Genomic DNA, 19,832 nt, shown 5'->3' on the forward strand with positions numbered 1-19,832 from the left:
ATTGATGCGCTCTCAATATTTGTCATTAAAATAACCATAGAAACTGATAGTTGCAATCACGTTTTTATTGGTTAAAATGAATGGAGAATATCTTGTTTTTCCATGGCTGCTCGAGCCCTCAGGATCGGCGCTTATGGTTTTATAAACAAGGCCCAGTTCTACGCTGAATTTACAGATCGTTTGAAACTGAAAGATGGTGCGGTCACAGCTGTAATGATCCCGGTCATGAGTCGGAACAGCAGGTGGTATGTAAAGGCCAATTCACACCGCACCGACAACAGCCAACAAACGCCAACAAACTCGTCTGTTGGAGTTTGTTGGATCGGTGTGATACCCCTGTTGGTGTCTGTTGGCGTTTGTTGTCGTTGGTCGGAGTTGGTTTTCACCCGAACATGTTTAATCAGCGTTTGTCGGGTCGTGGAATATCTGCGCGGTGTGAACAGTTTTCCAACATACGGCAACAAACTCTGACGTAATCTGACTTGGCTACGAACCGTTGCCATGGTGATGAGGCAAGTCCCCTGCAAAGACCGCTTGATCGCGCACGCGCCTCACGCACACACAACAACATGCAGCGGAAATGTGACATCGCAGCTTGTTTGTTATAAAAAATAAAATACAGTTAACAAAATAAAAATATACAAAAAGGTACAATAGTCCATAGTGCAATCCGTGCCATTCAGCAAGAGCAGCTGCTCCACTTCACAGAAAGAGTGGTAACATTATAACCACTATGAGAGCAATGCAGGTTTACCTTCAGTTTCGTTTTTAATAATTCGTTTTGGCTTGTTTAGCTCTATGGTTTAGCTACATGGTTGTATATGCTTATGGGTCTCATTAATAACGCGAAAAAAAAAGTTTAAAAACCAGTGTATACCAACCTACAGTGCTTCGGATTTTAGGTTAGTATTTTTGTTTTGCCTCAGTACTTTAATACAATGAAAATATATATGATACTATATCATTAATATAATAAACTTGCCTGACAATGTTGTTAACATGGTTACATATGTAGTTGTGGAATTTTCCCAGTCAGATGTCACTCATTTGTTGGTGTTTGTTGGGGCGGTGTGAACATGAAAGTTTTTTCTCATCGAATTCTAAATTCAATGGCCAACTTGTTAGTTGGCGTTTGTCGGTGCGGTGTGAATTGGCCTTAAAATGCTCCAAATGTCGGTTTTGTTGGCAGTAGGCACCTAAGTGCATATAAAGGCCAATTCACACCGACAACAGCCAACAAACGCCAACGAACAAGTTGGCCGTTGGATTTAGAATTCTATGAGAAAAAAACTCATGTTCACACCGCCCCAACAAACACCGGCAAACGAGTGACATCTGACTGGGAAAATTCCACAACTACACACGTGTAACCATGTTAACAATATTGTCAGGCAAGTTTATTATATTAATAACGTAGCGTAGTATCATATTTTCATTGTATTAAAGTACTGAGGCAAAACAAAAATACTAACCTGAAATCCGAAGCGCTGCAGCCATAGATCTGATCATAGCCTAACTTATTGGTTGGTATAGACTGTAAAAAATATGGACGTAGCGTCCGTGACGTCACCCATAGAGTTCTGAACAGCAATTTTGAAGCGAAAATGAGGCCGCGGCCATCTTAGCTGCGCGTCACCGCACGTCACTCCCGGATAACTGAAAATGGGCAAAGAGGCGGGGAGGTGGTTTGAGCTGATGTGATTGGTTGCTGAAACCACGCCCGCCTAGCTCGACGTGACCACGTTAGCAAGCAAAGGAGCTATCTATCTAGATACTATCTAAATTATTAATAAAGATAAGTTTTAACATCAGAAAGTTCTAAAGGTTTACTGTCAATTTACGGTGTTTTTTTTAAGATATAGATGCTCCAACACCAGTAGTGTTGGGTGTGCAAATAACAACATGGAAAATCAAATGGGACTTCATACCTTTATAATAGAGATCGCAAGATGAATCCAATCTGTGGCACTTGGGTAAAATATAAATGTCCATTGCAAAACAAAAAAAAAACATTTCACATTTCTTCTGAATGATCTGCTCTCTGTCATCGTTCTTCAAGAAAGGATGCAATCTGAGCAGCGATCGTATCTAACAAACAACTGAGCCTGTGTCCAAAGTATATTTTTTTCAAAATAGTGCAGCAGTTTTAGTTATAATATCCAAGCAGTGCTGTCAGAGTTGTATATCCTCCTGGTATTGTCATTGTTGTAAATCTCACAACCAAAACTTTCAGCCAATGCCACGATCCAACAGCGTGTGTTCTGTGTCTCTTCCGCATGCATGCATGCACATCTACGACACACATCTCGAATATTATGCAGCAAGCCATATTTTATAATTGTATAAAATAATCGAGAAAAAAAAAAGCACAAAAACGGCTGAGATGCCAAATTCAGCGGCAGCTGAGGTAACATGACAGCTCACAGACAGCAGCAGTCTATCTGTCACTCAAGTGACCACGCCCTTAATTATGCAGAACTTTAAGGCTTAATATAATTTAAACGGATAAGTTATAAAAAAATTCACCCCCCTCAGAGTTGTCATGAAGGGCAAAAATAGCAGTATAGACCAAAACCACAATTTGAACCAACTTGTAAACATGTTTTTTTCTGCTATAAACTTTGCCAATTTAACATGGGCCTCTATGAGATTCTGCTCTCTTTTGGAGCCTGTCCCTAGCGGCCAGTCGATGAATCGCAGTTTAAGTTACTTCCGTATTGGCTTCACGAGAGAAAGGGGGAGGTTGCCGCTTGGTATAGACCCTTTTATAGCCCACGTGATCAAATAGTTGCGCACGCATTTTGGCAACGGAAGTGGTGTTGTTGCCTATTGGTTTTAACATGTTAGCAACTCTGAACGTTTTTTTTAGGGCTCTCAAGTGTAACGCACTGAGCGTGACAGTCACTCATTTCGGTCTTTTGTCACGCACTCCCGCCACATATTGTATTTCGCACGCAGAAAAACTATTTTTCATATATTTAATATGCTGCTGCGCCGGGCAGGAATCAAGCGTGTCTCCCCGGAGTAGCCTGCCACTTATCAGCCAATCAAAAAAAGAAAGAGGCTACACAGTAGCCAATCAGAAAATAGCACTATTGTATCTGGGTAAGATTTAACGCAACAACCAATGAAAAAAAAGCATATCCTGGAATTGTTCACCATCATCCTCGTTCACCCACAGAGGAAAACACTGGAGCTCTGAGCATCACTTTGAGCACAGAATAAGTCATGATCTCCTATTTTAATGTTACAACAAATTAACAGCTTATTTGACACAAACAATGACAACTTGACTGCTGTTAGAGAATGTTTCCCAGATAATCAGCATCAGTTTTTCATGAGTGTCTGAACTTAGTCAACAGTTTTACAGCCTGTTCACTGAAAACACCTGCTCAGTAGTCTAGACCTAGTTATGTTTTCGTTATCACACAATGACTGACATTTTGTCACATTAAACATCTCTCTCTCCAAATAGGCTTAATAATTTTATTAGCACTAAATACATTATAGTGTATTACATTGTCGATGTTATTGGTCACTTTAAAAATCATGTCATGTTGTTGGATATTTGTCATTCTTGCCTGTCTTTAAAACTTGGGAGCCCTGGTTTATGTATATATATCTGGTCACTGTATTTGGCCATCTGCTAACGTTTTCTATCCACTCGACTACATGGATCTGATAGCCGGATACCATTTGATAAAGTTATTTTAAAAAGTTGACTTTATCTGTCTGTGTTTCTTAATCCGCTCGCGAAGCTGTAGATATATATATCACTTTCGGAGTTGCTAACACATTAGAACATATGGGAACAACACCACTTCCGTTGCCAAAATGCGCGCACATACGTTGCTACGTCATCAATGTGTACAAACAGTAAAAGGGTCTATAGAGAATACGAACCGACGTCACGCCTCATTGCATGCTGGGGCGGCGCCGCCATTTTGACAGGATCGCCCTATGGCTGTTTCTCAATTCCAAGAACGCAGAGAACGGACTTGCGTTCTCGTGGAGTCCGGTCTTGCCAGGCGACCTTGCAGACCCGGCGCCAGACACAAATTCACAGACGGGCATTACATTTTTTTCAGGGGGGCACAAATGAGATCAACGTTATTGCATAATAACATTAATTATGAATTAAATGGACAAAAAAAAAAAAAAACGAGGAAGAACTAAACACACGTTGCATGGGCTCGACATTGCCCGGGACAAGTTGACTTTTTAAAGGGGCAAGTGAAAGAGGATTTTACTTGACTGGCCTGATTAAAACGCCAATAACAAAAAATGACTAGAGAATCACCAAAATGCGATAATGCTTCTGCATTCGTTTAGTCTAAGTGGCTTAGTGCATAATAATATCGATATTATCGTTAGTGCATAATAATATATAGGCTGTCACTGATGTAATGTACTGACGCTTACAAAATGTTGCGCTGTAGAGGCGCTCGCGCTGCCTCTCGAGGAGAAATTGAAACAAATGAGCGCAGCATGACAAATGTTGTTTTAGGATGTTACAAGGTATGTAGGAATTCCAGCTAAGAAAAAAGTCATGTCTATTCTCAGAAAAAACATAAAACAAACACAACAGAACTACTGTATGTAGAAGCTATTCACATGAACTAAAGGGTTTATCCTCTCATTTATTTAATACGCTACTCCACATAGGAAGAACAGACATGCCAATTAGTTACTGACTGACACAGACACATATGTGAAACGGACTGATGTTGTCTTGACCTGGAGCGAGGTTTACGTGACATAACGTCACTTGGAAGTAAGCGGGGCAGCCAGAAATCTGCTCAAATGGGTGCTGCAGTTCCCTTTTCACCACAGGTTTACATCATAGGTTTACATTGGAAATTTGTGGGGCGCTGTAGAGCTGGGAGGGCTCTGAGACAGGCTGCCCCGCTTATCATGATTCATGCCTGCCGAATCCTTGCGCTATATTTTAATATACCCTGCTCACTTTACGACTAGAAAATCTGAAAAAAATATTTGTTGCAGAATGCTGGACACATTTACAATATATTATTATTTCAGTCTATTTTTGGATGAATATTTTGTTGGACTATGCCCCACCCAGACGAGCCGCGGCTGAATACTGCAGTAAAAATTCAAATGTGGAGTTTTTATATTTATGACATATGATACAGTTAAGCAACACCAAGAGTGCCGAATAATACCATCACGACTGAAAATGTGACACTGATTTCATATGGCAGTTGTATAAACAAGTAACGTTAATTTTTTAATTTACTTACATTTTAGACGCAATATTGACTGTTTTTGTTCTGTTTTAGCAGCGAAAATAGTTCAGACAAATATCATAGCAGAAGCGCGTCAGTCTCTGTGGCTGCGGTTCTGAAACTGGTGCTGCGGGTCTGCAGCTGGATATGTCTCGGTCTCACAGCAACACTCGGGCTTTCGCCTAGCATTACCTCGCTGATCTCGCCTGCAAACTTTGGTGGTCTTTGATTAAAGAAACGCCGTATATCCTCAGACACTGTCACACGAGATAGTTCAACAGTTGTTTAAAAAATGACCGCTAACATTAAGCTGCAACACTATGCTTAGCACACAACCAAACATTTCCGCGCTCAATATTTACAAACCAATCAAATCCGTTTATTATTTTATTTTTTTAAATCAGATCAAACACATTTTTATCCGGTAGTTATGATACAAAACGATAACTTTTGATAAAAAAAAATCAAGGACTGGTTGGTGGGACGTGGAGTTGTCGACTCGTCCAGGGCGGGCATTAGTGACTCACAGGGCGGGCCAGGCCCCCCAATGCCCGCCCATGGCGCCGGGACTGCGACCTTGAAAGAACGATCTCGGAAGGACGCGAGGACAGAGAACGCATCATTTGAGAATTGAGATGTGCTGCGATCTTGTTGCTCAACTGACCGTCTCAGCATATTATAAGTGGCTAATGCACAGTAAATACAACATAACATCACAAACAAATGTCATAATCTGTTAAAAAAATATTTCACATAATTATAGACATTGTTTTCATATAATTATCTTTTTATTTCACCGCGTGTATTTATTTATTCAGGTTCATTCATTTATTAGGGGCCAAGCACCGAAGGTGCTTAGGCACCTATTGTTATTGTTGGCGTTCCGTACGCTTATTATTATTCTTCTTCTTCTTCTTCCGCTCTTGAAGTCTATGGCAGCCCATAGAACCGCTTGCGGGAAAGTTGTGAAATTTGGCACACAGTCAGAGGACAGTCTGACCTTTGTCCATAGCAAATTTGGAGTCTCTAACTCAATCCCTCTAGCGCCACCAGCTGTCCAAATTTGCACTTATATTTATGTTAATAACTTTTGAACCATAAGGGCTAGAAACACAATTCTTTTTTCCTCTTATTCCTTGCCTCAAGACAAATCGAACGCACCATATGACGTCATTTTCCGTCATGAAAATTTTTCCGCCATTTTGAATTTTCTGAAAAACTTACTTTTTCGAACTCCTCCTAGGCCGTTACTCCGATTTTCATGAAAATTGAATCAGATCATCTTCAGACCATGCTGACAAAAAGGTTATGGAATTCAAGTTGATTCCTCAAACCGTTTTCGAAAAACTAACGAACGAATTGTACGTAGTGCTTGCGAAAACAGAAGTAAGGCTGTATCTCCGCAACGCTTTATTGTATTCAGACCAAACTTGGTACATGTCATCACAAGCATGACCTGAGGTACCATGCAGTGTTTCGGTGCAGCGCCACCTACTGGTGCGGAGATATGAAAAATGGGTATTTTTGCTTATAACTTCTGATGGGTTTGTCCAAAAATCATAAATTTGGTCTCGTTGGATTCGGGGAATCATGCCGAGTCGAATGATATCCAATTTTCCCATATCGGCCATTTTGGCCGTCGGCCATTTTGAATTTTGTGCTAAAATGCTGTATTTTACGAACGCATTAACGTATCTTTACAAAACTTGGTATGGGTCATCAGCACAATGCCCTGAAGGAGCCTGAGAAGTTTCGGCACAGCGCCACCTTGTGGTCAAAAGTTATAACAAAATTTACAAAAATGCTAATAACTTTTGACTGTATTCACCAATTGTAATGAAACTGGTCTCAGTAGATTCCTTGGGTCATGCTGAGAACATAGATATCACATTTGCTATAGTCAGCTAAACTTCCTGTCCGCCATATTGTTTTTCTTCAAAAACCTACTTTTTCGAACTCCTCCTAGACCGTTGCTCCAATTTTCACCAAAATTGAACCGTGTCATCTTCAGACCATGCCGACAAAAAGTTATGGATTTCAAGTCGATAAGTCAAACCGTTTTCGTATACCGGAGCAAAGAATTTGAGATGTGATGCAAAAATTACCCTTGAAGCTGTATCTCTACAATGCTTTGACATATTTAGACCAAACTTGGTACATGTCATCACAAGCATGACCTGAGGCATTATACAGTGTTTCGGTGCAGCGCCACCTACTGGAGTGGAGATATGAAAAATTGTTATTTTGCTCATAACTTCTGATGAGTTGGACCAAAATTCATAAATTTGGTATGGGTCATCAGGACAATGCCCTGAAGGAGCCTGAGAAGTTTCAGACCAGCGCCACCTCGTGGTCAAAAGTTATAACATAATTTACAAAAATGCTAATAACTTTTGACTGTATTCACCAATTGTAATGAAACTGGTCTCAGTAGATTCCTTGGGTCATGCTGAGAACATAGATATCACATTTGCTATAGTCAGCTAAACTTCCTGTCCGCCATATTGTTTTTCTTTAAAAACCTACTTTTTCGAATTCCTCCTAGACCGTTGCTCCGATTTTCACCAAAATTGAACCGTGTCATCGTCAGACCATGCCGACAAAAAGTTATGGATTTCAAGTCGATATGTCAAACCGTTTTCGTATACCAGAGCAAAGAATTTGAGGCATGATGCAAAAACGACTCTTGAAGCTGTATCTCTTCAGTGCTTTGACATATTCAGACCAAACTTGGTATGTGTCTTCACAAGCATGACCTGAGGCAGCATACTCTGTTTCGGCGCAGCGCCACCTACTGGAGTGGAGATATTAAAAATGCCATTTTTGCTTATAACTTCTGATGGGTTTGACCAAAATTCATAAATTTGGTATGGGTCATCAGGACAATGCACTGAAGGAGCCTGAGAAGTTTCGGACCAGCGCCAGCTTGTGGTCAAAAGATATAACAAAATTGACAAAAATGCTAATAACTTTTTTTCTAATTGCTCACTACTGCTGGTCTGATGCTCCCAGCCATGTTGGCTTGCTTCTTGTGCCATTTTTGTGCTTGGCCCCGTAATTGCTGCTTGCAGCTATATTTATTATTCTTCTTCTTCTTCCGCTCTTGAAGTCTATGGCAGCCCATAGAACCGCTTGCGGGAAAGTTGTGAAATTTGGCACACAGTTAGAGGACAGAATGACCTTTGTCCATAGCAAATTTGGAGTCTCTAACTCAATCCCTCTAGCGCCACCAGCTGTCCAAATTTGCACTTATGTTTATGCTAATAACTTTTGAACCATAAGGGCTAGAAACAAAATTCTTTTTTCCTATGATTCCTTGGGTCAAGACGAATCGATTGCATCATATGACGTCATTTTCCGTCATGAAAATTTTTCCGCCATTTTGAATTTTCTGAAAAACCTACTTTTTCGAACTCCTCCTAGGCCGTTAGTCCGATTTTCATGAAAATTAAACCAGATCATCTTCAGACCATGGTGACAAAAAGTTATGGAATTCAAGTCGATTGCTCAAACCGTTTTCGAAAAACACACGAATGAATTGTACGTAGCGCTTGCGAAAATAGAAGTAAGGCTGTATCTCTGCAACACTTTATCATATTCAGACCAAACTTGATACATGTCTTCACAAGCATGACCTGAGGCACCATGCAGTGTTTCGGCTCAGCGCCACCTACTGGTGCGGAGATATGAAAAATGGATATTTTTGCTTATAACTTCTGATGGGTTTGTCCAAAAATCATAAATTTGGTCTTGTTGGATTCGGGGTATCATGCCGAGTCAAATGATATCCAATTTTCCCATATCGGACATTTTGGCCGTCGGCTATTTTGAATTTCGTGCTAAAATGCTGTATTTTACGAACGCATTAGCGTATCGTTACGAAACTCGGTATGGGTCCCCAGCACAATACCCTGAAGGAGCCTGAGAAGTTTCAGCACTGCGCCACCTTGTGGTCAAAAGTTATAACAAAATTTACAGAAATGCTAATAACTTTTGAGTATATTAACCGATTGTAATGAAACTGTTTTCAGTAGATTCCTTGGGTCATGCTGAGAACATAGATATCAAACTTTCCATAGTCAGCTGAACTTCCTGTCCGCTGTGTTGTTTTTCTTTAAAAACCTACTTTTTCGAACTCCTCCTAGACCGTTGCTCCGATTTTCACCAAAATTGAACCGTATCATCTTCAGACCATGCTGACAAAAAGTTATGGATTTCAAGTCGATAAGTCAAACCGTTTTCGCATACCAGAGCAACGAATTTGAGGCATGATGCAAAAATGACTCTTGAAGCTGTATCTCTGCTATGCTTTATCATATTCAGACCAAACTTGGTATGTGTCATCACAAGCATGACCTGAGGCATCATACAATGTTTCAGCACAGCGCCACCTACTGGAGTGGAGATATGAAAAATGGCTGTTTTTGCTTATAACTTCTGATGGGTTTGACCAAAATTCATAAATTTGGTATGGTTCATCAGGACAATGCCCTGAAGGAGCCTGAGAAGTTTCGGACCAGCACCACCTTGTGGTCAAAAGTTATAACAAAATTTACAAAAATGCTAATAACTTTTGTCTATATTAACCAATTGTAATGAAACTGGTCTCAGTAGATTCCTTGGGTCATGCTGAGAACAAAGATATCAAATTTGCCATAGTCAGCTGAAATTCCTGTCCGCCATATTGTTTTACTTTAAAAACCTACTTTTTCGAACTCCTCCTAGACCGTTGCTCCGATTTTCACCAAAATTGAACCGTATCATCTTCAGACCATGCCGACAAAAAGTTATGGATTTCAAGTTGATAAGTCAAACCGTTTTCGTATACCAGAGCAAAACATTTGAGATATGATGCAAAAATGACTCTTGAAGCTGTATCTCTGCAATGCTTTATCATATTCAGACCAAACTTGGTACGTGTCATCACAAGCATGACCTGAGGCATCATACAGTGTTTCGGCGCAGCGCCACCTACTGGAGTGGAGATATGAATAATGGCTATTTTTGCTTATAACTTCTGATGGGTTTGACCAAAATTCATAAATTTGGTATGGGTCATCAGGACAATGCCCTGAAGGAGCCTGAGAAGTTTCGGACCAGCGCCACCTTGTGGTCAAAAGTTATAACAAAATTGACAAAAATGCTAATAACTTTTTTTTCTAATTGCTCACTGCTGCTGTTGGTCTGATGCTCCCAGCCATGTTGGCTGGCTTCTTCTGCCGTTTTTGTGCTTGGCCCCGTAATTGCTGCTTGCAGCTATATTTATTATTTATTCAGGTTTATTCATTTATATTCAGGTTATCATTTTATTAAAATTAAGCAAAACAAACGGTTTACTTTCACGAGCCGTCACGTATTTGCGAGCTTGTAGCTGGAATCTCACAAGAACTTCAAAGCTTACAGGCTTCCGTACGTCAACCGCCGCAGCGTCTTCTGGAATTTTTAACGGTTCGATTCCCTCAAGTTTGCATTCGATGCATCCTATATCCCATATCAAGAACACATTCGGGTACGTTCATGCTTCCTCCGTTCTTGCGTTCTTGAGTATTGGAATGAACTTCGACGGTTGATTTTGACGTAAAGCAAGAACACAAGGACGCAAGATCGCTGAAGAACGCATATTGAGAAACAGCCCATTACTCGTACTGAAATTAATACGGATTCTTGCTTACCTTTTGTTTTGTTTCTGCCATTAAGTGGAACGTTAACATTTTTAAATGGTATCGTTTGCAGGGAATAGAAGCTATTTTATTGCGTCGCATGATCATTTTATTTATTTATTTTTTCACTGAAGTTTTGTAGAATTTCATTTACAATGCTGATCTGTTTACCGTGTCGCACGCTGGACGCTCACCACTGCTTCAGCCATCGTATGAATATCCAAATAAATGTGATTTATTTAAATGTGATCAACACACTGAGAAAAGTCGATTCATTTATTTGTTGGAAACATTTAAATGGTGTTTAAACGAGCATAATGAGTAGGCCTACAACTGTTGTCATTGTAATCCCCCTTTTCCACGATCACAGATGAGGAGAATCAGAGATTATGGGTCAAATTCAGCGGACAGACGGACACGAACACAATGTATTTTTATATTTATTTTAACAAATGACAACCACACTAAGCAATTTCATACCTTTATAAAACCGTTATGAAGAAAATGTATAAAATGCTTGCATTTTAAGTGATACTGAAAGTTTATATTTTGGTCTAATCCGTTTTTCTGCTTTATTTGTAAATAGAATTTGGTCTCTTTAATATCAGTCTAAGTGCATTAAGCCTTTTCTTGAGAGGACACGAGAGGAAACCATTTTTATAAACGTGTTGCCTCCATATTTTGGGCTCATTTGCGTATATCTCCACGCAGTATGCTTTAATAAATATGTACAGAATTGTTTGTTTGTCACAAGAAGCGTTTTTCTTGTTAAGCATTTGAATGTCCCCGTCAAGTTCTGCTAATTCACGAGCGCAGTGAAAGTCAGACTTGCAAAGGTAATGTTAATTATTAAACCAAACGAAATCAAAACGTCCAAAAACACTTAGCAATGTGATTCTTTTAATGAGTGATAAGCATAGACTGTAAAAAAATATGGACGTAGTGTCCGTGACGTCACCCATAGAGTTCTGGGGCCAGTTGCACCAGCTGTGCGCAAGTTACAACGTAGACTAGTTTTGAAGTAAATGTGCACTAAGTTACAACTTACGCACTACTAAATATTTTTGTGTTGCACCATTAAACTTAGTTGAAGAGTAACTCTACGTATACACTAAATATTTACAGAAGCCTCCTATCAGGAGTAACGGTTGGAATAAAATAGCAGACTGACTGAACTGCATAAGCTCTTGTTTTACCTGACAGACTTAATTCTTTACACATATGTGACGCTGCTGACATTTACACTCTCTTAAATTTTAAGAGAGAGAACATCATGTGAAAAGATTACTTTGTTAGACACTCTTCGTTCTGCCTTAAGAACAAATGGTGCAACCGAATAAAGTACAGAGTTAGTTACAAACTAGCTAGTAGTTACTAAGCCACTAGTGTGGACTTTACGTTCCAATTTAAGAAAGAACTTACGAACGGCTGGTGCAACCCTGGCTGGTGCAACCCCAGCAGAAGTTGTTGAAATTCCGTGAATTTCAGTTTATCCTTCATTCTGACTTATTTTGCCTCACGTAGTAACAGTAAAAATAAGTTCCCATTAAATATAATAGCCTACTACTTAATCATAAATGTTTTTATATGTAAATAACATTCAGAAACTGTATTTGAAACGAAATTAATAAGGATCAATAAATAAATACTGAAACAACAACAAAAATATAAGAAATTACATTTATTGATTATGACTGATTTTATTTGACATGCAAAACACGGAGTGATAGGACCGATGCACACAGCGGTGCGCTGTTTAACGGGTTCGTGTTGAAGAGTGTCTAACAAAGTAATCTTTTCACATGATGTTCTCTCTCTTAAAATTTAAGAGAGTGTAAATGTCAGCAGCATCATATATGTGTAAAGAATGAAGTCTGTCAGGTAAAACAAGAGCTTATTGATGCAGTTCAGTCAGTCTGCTATTTTATTCCAACCGTTACTCCTGATAGGAGGCTTCCGTAAATATTTAGTGTATACGTAGAGTTACGCTTCATCTAAGTTTAATGGTGCAACACAAAAATATTTAGTAGTGCGTAAGTTGTAACTTAGTGCCCATTTACGTCAAAACTAGTCTACATTGTAACTTGCGCACAGCTGGTGCAACTGGCCCCAGATGCGTAAATGAGGCCGCGGCCATCTTAGCTGCGTGTCACCGCACGTCACTTCCGAATAACTGAAAATGGGCAAAAAGGTGTGGAGGTGGTTTGAGCTGATGTGACTGGTTGCTGAAACCACGCCCGCCTAGCTCGACATGACCATGTTAGCAAGCAAAGGAGCTATCTATCTAGATACTATCTAAATTAATAATGAAGATAAGTTTTATCATCAGAAAGTTCTAAAGGTTTACTGTCAATCTACGGTGTTTTTTTTTAAAGATATAGATGCTTCAACACCAGTAATTTGTGTTGGGTGTGCAAATAACAACATAGAAAATTAAAATGGGACTTCATACCTTTATAATAGAGATCGCGAGATGAATCCAATCTTTGGCACTTGGGTAAAATATAAATGTCCATTGCAAAACAAAAAAACAGTACTTTTTGTCCATGAAATATTGATATATTATCCACTGTTTGCATAACATTTCTTCTGAATGATCTGCTCTCTTTCATCGTTCTTCAAGAAAGGATGCAATCTGAGCAGTGTTTATGTTGTAAAACTGTATACGATCGTATCTAACAAACAAATGAGCCTGTGTCCAAAGTATATTTTTTCAAAATAGTGCAGCAGTTAGTTATAATATCCAAGCAGTGCTGTCAGATTTTGATATCCTCCCACCATTGTCATTGTAGTAAATCTCACAAACAAAACTTTCAGCCAATGTCACCAACGTATTCTGTTTATCTTCCGTATGCATGCACATCTACACAGACATACATCAGTCTAGAATATTATACAGCAAGCCATATTTTATAATTGTATAAAATAATTGAGCACAAATACGGCTAAGATGCCAAATTCAGAGTCAGGAATTAACTGAGGTGACATGACGGTTCACAGACAGCAGCGGCATCTACTTGTCACTCAAGTGACCACGCCCTTAATTATGCCCTTAAAAATTTAAGGCTTAATATAATTTAAAAGAATGAGTTAGAAAAAAATTCACCCCAACCCCCGCGCTGTTGTCATGAAGGGCAAAATTAGCAGTAAAGACCAAAACCACAATTTGAACCAACTTGTAAACATGTTTTTTTTCTGCTGTAAACTTGGCCAATTTAACATGGAACTCAATGAGATTCTGCTCTCTTTTGGAGCCTGTCCCTAGTGGCCAGTTGATGAATCGCAGTTTAAGTCACTTCCGTGGACTTTTTTTTTTAGCGTGACCCTTTTTATTAACGAGACTGTGGCGAGGGGGGCGTGGTTTAGCGGAATCTGCAGCGGGAAAGAGAGAGAGGAGACGCGCGGTGTCTGAGTGGATTAGACGCAAATGATAATCACCTGTTTCTTGTTTCAGTAATTGGCGTGGAGAGAGTATTTAACGCCAGGAAAAACAGGAGCCTGCAAGAGAGAGAAGGACTGCTGGCTGTTTTCCCCCACTCCTGGATCTTTATTATTGGAGTGAACTGTGGTTTTGTGTTTGATCGTTTTGTGCCTATCTGCACGCTGTTTTGTTATTATTGTTTGTGTGAAATAAACAGCCAGTAGTCAACGCTGACCCTGTCCTCTTCCCTCCTTATCTTACGAACTTTGTTACACTGGTGCCGAAACCCGGGAGGGAAGATGGATGCCGCCGCCATGCCAGAGTCCTCCGCTGCGCCATTTGCGGCAATAATTACATCCCTCGCGGTCATGCAACATGACCAACACCAGGCCCTGCTGGACTTAAGACACGATCAGGAGAGGCAGTTCTACGCCGTCCTCCAAGCCCAGCAGGAAGACCGCGAGAGGTTCCGGAGCGGGATGGATCGGGAGGCTCGGCCGGGAGCCTCGGACCAACGTGCTGTGCCCGCCCACCTCCCACTCAATAAAATGGGGCCTGAGGACGACCCGGAGGCATTCATCGATCTATTCGAAACATCCGCCGAGATCTGTGGCTGGCCGCGGGACCAGTGGCCGATGCGCCTGGTCCCGTTGCTCTCCGGGGAGTCCCAGGTAGCGGCACAGCAGCTTCCGGTGCGGAGCCTCCTGGACTTCGACGACCTTAAGAGGGCCATCATCCAGCGTGATGGCCCAACAGCTCCGGGACTCCTGCCGCAAATGGTTGCTGGCCGGCGGAAGCGACGTGGCACCACTCGGCTTCCGAGGAGAACGGCCGAGTGGGTCCAGTGCCACCGCCCCACGTCGCTGGAGTCGGCTATCCAACTTGCGGAGGATCATATGGTGGCGTGCCCCGGGGTCGGCGAACCTTTATCATCCACTTCTCTCTCTCCCTCTCTTCCATCTCCTTCTCTCTCTTGCCCTGTCCCTTTACCCAGGTCTCGTCCACCCGGGGGCGGGGCGGGAATGGCCATATTCCTTATGCAGCTCCCAGAGTCCCGCCCAGGACTGGCACCAGCCGGGTTGGACACGGCTCCTGTGTCTCCGCTCTCTCCACGCCAACCGTCTAATCCACCCTCTGCCACTGGAGCGGCGGGGAGGTCTGGGCCGGCCTGTTGGCGTTGCGGGGACCCGGGCCATTTCGTGGACAGGTGTCCTGTAATGGAGGTGGGAACAATGGTCCGGGTCCCGGATGCCCCGCAGGCTGCCCCCGGTCAAGCTGGGTGGTACCAAATACCTGTGAGTATCGTGGGGATTGGTGGATTCAGGATGTAACAAAACCTCGATCCATCAAAATCTGATACAATCCGGGGCATTGGATAATAGCCGCGTGGTTAAGGTGCGGTGTGTGCACGGGGATGTGGTAGAGTATCCTATTGTGACAGTCATTACTCAATTTAGGGGTCAAAAGCATAGCGTTGAGGTGGCAGTTAACCCGCACCTCCAGCATCCGTTAATTTTGGGAACGAATTGGCCAGCATTTACAGAATTATTAGGGGTTTTATGTACGGATGCTTCTTGGGGAAAAAATGCACTGGAGGGGTGCGTGAGTGTGCAGGCAGGAGAGACTGAATCGGGACCTCTGAGTACTGCCTCAGGGGAACAGAGCGAAATCAAGTGACTTATTCTCTCGGACCGCGATGATTTTCCCCTGGAGCAGTCTCAGGACGAGACGCTGAAACGTGCGTTTGAACAGGTCAGTACCATCGACGGTCAGCCTCTCCATCCTGGACAACTGCTTACCTATCCATATTTTGCAGTTATAAAAAATAGGTTGAATCGAGTAACCCAAGACGCTCAGACAAAAGAAGATACAACCCAGTTGTTAGTTCCTAGGAGCCGCAGGGAAATGCTTTTTCAAGCGGCTCATTCTAATCCAATGGCTGGACATTTAGGACAGGGAACGACACTAAATCGCCTCATGACCCGTTTTTTTTGGCCGGGCATTCACGAGATTGATTGATTGATTTATAAAGCACTATTAAAACAACAGAGCGTTGACCAAAGTGCTGTACAATGCAAAAATTCTACATAAAATAAAACAACCTCTAAAACAGTACACACACACACACACAAAAGCCAATGCCTCAACACACTGCGGACTCAAAAGCTAAACTAAAAAGATGAGCCTTCAAACGTCTTTTAAAAATGCTTAGAGTAGAGGATACTCTAATATGAGATGGTAAACTATTCCATCTCTTTGGTGCTGCCACTGCGAAGGCCCGATCACCCCTCCGATTGTATCTCGTCCTCTGAATAATTAAGACAGACTGATCAGAAGATCTTAAAGACCTGGAAGGCTTATGCACCTGTAAAATCTCTGACAGGTACGAGGGAGCTAATCAATTCAGGCACTTATAAACAAAAATCAGGAGCTTAAAATCAATCCTATACTGGACAGGCAACCAACCCAAAGAGGATAAAATGGGAGAAATATGGTCACATTTGCGTGTCCTCGTCAAGAGCCTAGCAGCAGCATTTTGGACTAATTGCAACCGGTTCAATGCCTTTTGACAAACACCTACATACAAAGAGTTGCAATAGTCAAGTCGTGTAAACACAAAAGCATGGATCACCTTCTCACAGTCATCAAAAGAAAGAAAAGGTTTAACCTTCGCCAAGAGACGTAAATGAAAAAAACTTGTTTTAACGACTGAATTTATCTGTTTATCGAATTTTAGAGAACTGTCAAATAGTACCCCTAAATTTTTAACCACAGGTTTACAAAAAGGGGTCAGCTCACCTAAATTTGACAGTTCAGGAAGAGCAGGACCACTGAACCAAACAAGCTCCGTTTTTCTCTCATTGAAGTTTAAAAAATTTGCTGACAGCCAGACTTTAGCCTCCTTTAAACAGTTCACTAGAGAATCCAGAGCTTGTTCATTACTTTTCCTTAAGGGCAAGTACATTTGCGTGTCATCCGCATAAAAATGAAAGGAAATTCCATACTTGCGAAAGATTGTCCCTAGAGGTAAAATATACAAAGAAAATAAAATAGGGGCAAGAATGGATCCTTGGGGGACACCGCAAATCAATGGGGCAGAAGATGAATAGGCCTGGCCTATATTAACAGAGAAACTCCTATTCGATAAGAACGACCTAAACCACTTTAAAGCAATACCCCGAATACCCGCCACTTCCTCGAGGCGTGAAATGAGGATCCCATGATCGATCGTATCGAAAGCTGCCGTAAGATCTAAAAGAAGAAGAACCACAGAGTGGCCAGAATCACGTAACAATAAAATATCATTAAGCACTTTTAGCAATGCAGACTCTGTACTGTGGTGGGCTTTAAAACCGGACTGAAAAACCTCAAACACAGCATTTTGGTCCAAAAAACTCTGCAATTGGCTAAGAACAATTTTCTCTAAGACCTTAGATAAAAACGGAAGTTTTGATATTGGTCTAAAATTAGATAAATCAGAGCAATCCAAATTTGGCTTTTTAACAAGAGGTTGCACTACAGCATGTTTCAATGACAGCGGGACCATACCAGAAAGTTTCAGACCAGCGCCACCTCGTGGTCAAAAGTTATAACAAAATTTACAAAAATGCTAATAACTTTTGACTGTATTCACCAATTGTAATGAAACTGGTCTCAGTAGATTCCTTGGGTCATGCTGAGAACATAGATATCACATTTGCTATAGTCAGCTAAACTTCCTGTCCGCCATATTGTTTTTCTTCAAAAACCTACTTTTTCGAACTCCTCCTAGACCGTTGCTCCAATTTTCACCAAAATTGAACCGTGTCATCTTCAGACCATGCCGACAAAAAGTTATGGATTTCAAGTCGATAAGTCAAACCGTTTTCGTATACCGGAGCAAAGAATTTGAGATGTGATGCAAAAATTACCCTTGAAGCTGTATCTCTACAATGCTTTGACATATTTAGACCAAACTTGGTACATGTCATCACAAGCATGACCTGAGGCATTATACAGTGTTTCGGTGCAGCGCCACCTACTGGAGTGGAGATATGAAAAATTGTTATTTTGCTCATAACTTCTGATGAGTTGGACCAAAATTCATAAATTTGGTATGGGTCATCAGGACAATGCCCTGAAGGAGCCTGAGAAGTTTCAGACCAGCGCCACCTCGTGGTCAAAAGTTATAACATAATTTACAAAAATGCTAATAACTTTTGACTGTATTCACCAATTGTAATGAAACTGGTCTCAGTAGATTCCTTGGGTCATGCTGAGAACATAGATATCACATTTGCTATAGTCAGCTAAACTTCCTGTCCGCCATATTGTTTTTCTTTAAAAACCTACTTTTTCGAATTCCTCCTAGACCGTTGCTCCGATTTTCACCAAAATTGAACCGTGTCATCGTCAGACCATGCCGACAAAAAGTTATGGATTTCAAGTCGATATGTCAAACCGTTTTCGTATACCAGAGCAAAGAATTTGAGGCATGATGCAAAAACGACTCTTGAAGCTGTATCTCTTCAGTGCTTTGACATATTCAGACCAAACTTGGTATGTGTCTTCACAAGCATGACCTGAGGCAGCATACTCTGTTTCGGCGCAGCGCCACCTACTGGAGTGGAGATATTAAAAATGCCATTTTTGCTTATAACTTCTGATGGGTTTGACCAAAATTCATAAATTTGGTATGGGTCATCAGGACAATGCACTGAAGGAGCCTGAGAAGTTTCGGACCAGCGCCAGCTTGTGGTCAAAAGATATAACAAAATTGACAAAAATGCTAATAACTTTTTTTCTAATTGCTCACTACTGCTGGTCTGATGCTCCCAGCCATGTTGGCTTGCTTCTTGTGCCATTTTTGTGCTTGGCCCCGTAATTGCTGCTTGCAGCTATATTTATTATTCTTCTTCTTCTTCCGCTCTTGAAGTCTATGGCAGCCCATAGAACCGCTTGCGGGAAAGTTGTGAAATTTGGCACACAGTTAGAGGACAGAATGACCTTTGTCCATAGCAAATTTGGAGTCTCTAACTCAATCCCTCTAGCGCCACCAGCTGTCCAAATTTGCACTTATGTTTATGCTAATAACTTTTGAACCATAAGGGCTAGAAACAAAATTCTTTTTTCCTATGATTCCTTGGGTCAAGACGAATCGATTGCATCATATGACGTCATTTTCCGTCATGAAAATTTTTCCGCCATTTTGAATTTTCTGAAAAACCTACTTTTTCGAACTCCTCCTAGGCCGTTAGTCCGATTTTCATGAAAATTAAACCAGATCATCTTCAGACCATGGTGACAAAAAGTTATGGAATTCAAGTCGATTGCTCAAACCGTTTTCGAAAAACACACGAATGAATTGTACGTAGCGCTTGCGAAAATAGAAGTAAGGCTGTATCTCTGCAACACTTTATCATATTCAGACCAAACTTGATACATGTCTTCACAAGCATGACCTGAGGCACCATGCAGTGTTTCGGCTCAGCGCCACCTACTGGTGCGGAGATATGAAAAATGGAT

At 41.2% G+C, this 19,832-nt stretch overlaps 1 protein-coding gene across 8 annotated transcripts in view; it reads right to left on the minus strand.

The window, feature by feature from the left end:
* nprl2 (NPR2 like, GATOR1 complex subunit) overlaps nucleotides 1-19,832 on the minus strand; it is a 74,197-nt gene that overhangs the window by 19,959 nt on the left and 34,406 nt on the right. The gene's annotated exons all lie outside the window — the stretch shown is intronic.

Source organism: Chanodichthys erythropterus, chromosome 21, assembly GCF_024489055.1.
Source record: "Chanodichthys erythropterus isolate Z2021 chromosome 21, ASM2448905v1, whole genome shotgun sequence".
NCBI lineage: Eukaryota > Metazoa > Chordata > Actinopteri > Cypriniformes > Xenocyprididae > Chanodichthys > Chanodichthys erythropterus.